Here is a 2,126-nt window from a genome sequence, read left to right as displayed (position 1 = left end):
TACCTTTCAAACATCGGAGAATGCAACTTGGCTAACCTTGGGGTTATTTTGTGCTCCGTAATCAGGAAGTGACATTGACAGCCTGAGCTCATAGCCCTCTGAGTCTACAGATTCTTGAGGGTGATTTTAATACCCTTTAAGGAAAAACTTCAAATTTCATTCAGTCAGGCTTTAACATATTGCTTCTAACACCTATATACTATAAGTAACCATGGGAGATGGTTCATTTTCAGAAACCCACTCATCTCACTATCTAGAATGATAACAAAGGAGTTAAGGGGAACTAGTATTATGAAGCCCTAGTGTACATGAGAATACTAGAGAAAAAAAATTGGCAAAGGAGTGTGGACAGAGAGGGAAAAGTGGAAAAGACTTGCTCAGTAATGCAGACTCTAGAATTTGTGGCAATAATGGAAGAAACTAAAGCATTGCCTTTCTCTCAAACCCTCTCCACCATTCTCATGTATCTTGAGAATAGACCTTCTTTAGTTTTGTAATAGAAAACTAGCATTCAGAATACTTGAGTTCTACTCTTGAATTAGCTGTTTATGTGTGAATTTTTATGTGAATTAAGCTGTCATGTGACCTTGGCTTACTTGGATACTGGAGGGACTCCTTAACTATTCTCAGCTTCAATGTTTGCCATTTTCTCTAATGATAATTACAGTTAACATTTATGTAGAACTTTGAGGTTTGCAAAGTGCTTTATATATATTAATTCACTTACAGCAACCCTGGGAAGTAAGTATTATTGTTATATTGTTATTTTATAGTTGAGGAAAATGAGGCAGATAGAGGTTAAATAACTTTTCCAGTGTTATAGGGAATAAAGCAGAATTTGAATTCAGGTCTTCTTGCCTCCAGACTCAGTCTTCTATCCAATGTTTCCTTAGAATTAATCATAGTATGGATTATACAGAGTTATGAAGATAATCATAGAATAATATATTATGAGCCATTAGGGACCACAGATAACATCAATTCCAACCCCTTCATTTTATATATGAGGAAACTGTGCCTCAGAGAGATTAAGTATCATTGAAGGTACCGCAAAGGACATAAGTGTCTAAGGTATGATTCAAAGCAAGATCTCTTTGAGTTTAAGTCTAGATGATTTTCAAATATTTTCAGAGGTGTACTAGAACCAGTTTGAACATGCTCATGCAAGTCAATAGTTAAATTTCCAGTGTGAGCATTTATACCTTGGAAATCTGCAAACACTATCTCAGGGTTAATTTCTGTTTTATTAATTTTCTAAATTTAAGAAAGTGATGGGTCTGGCATCTTAGCTTGGAGGCAGCAGCAGCAGGAGTTTCTGAAACCTCACCACGCTGCCCAAGGAGGATAAGAAGAAGAAAGATGCCGGCCAGTTGGCCAAGAAGGACAAAGATCCCATGAACAAGTGTGGGGGCAAGGCTAAGAAGAAGAAGTGGTCCAAGGGAAAATTTCGAGACAAGCTCAACAATCTGGTTCTGTTTGACGAAGCAATGTGAGACAAACTCTGCAAGGAGGTCTCCAACTATAATTTTATCACCCCTGCAGTAGTCTCAGAGAGACTGAAGATCTGGGGTTCTCTAGCCCAGGCAACCCTCCAGGAATTGCTTAGTAAAGGTCTGATTAAGCTAGCTTCCAAACACAGAGCCCAAATGATCTATACCGGGAACACCAAGAGTGGAGATGCTCCAGCTGCTGAAGATGCATGAAATGGTTCAACATTTGTGTACATTTTCAAAAATAAACTTATTGAACTAAAAAAAAGAAGAAAGTGATGGAGAAATGCTAATAATTTAGATTAAACTTAAAAGTATATGTGTATAGTTTTCTTTTTTGGGGGGAGGAGGAGAGCCAATTATTAAACTTTTTTTCCAGTCTATCACAGCATATGGCTACATTATTGAATCCTGAAATTCCAGAAATCAGGTTGTTACAGTCAAGACCACACAGTGAGGTACTTTGCTGTGCCTAGAAAGACACCCTCCTCCCAACCTCACACCTTTCAGTCTTCAGTGGGACATTAATGAATGAAACAATGCCGATGGAACTGTGTATCCGCCTCTCTCTGCTGTTGGAGCTACTTCCTCTATGAGAGTTCACTGTTGAAACTCATCCTCAGTCTGGAATTGTAC

General features: G+C 38.2%; 1 pseudogene; it reads left to right on the top strand.

Moving 5' to 3' along the window:
* The first annotated feature begins 1,340 nt into the window (after positions 1-1,340).
* LOC114042398 lies at positions 1,341-1,754 on the top strand (annotated as a pseudogene).
* Positions 1,755-2,126: the final 372 nt, after the last annotated feature.

This window comes from Vombatus ursinus, unplaced genomic scaffold, assembly GCF_900497805.2.
Source record: "Vombatus ursinus unplaced genomic scaffold, bare-nosed wombat genome assembly UNPS02014434.1, whole genome shotgun sequence".
Lineage (NCBI taxonomy): Eukaryota > Metazoa > Chordata > Mammalia > Diprotodontia > Vombatidae > Vombatus > Vombatus ursinus.
This window is presented reverse-complemented; position numbering and strand designations above follow the sequence as displayed.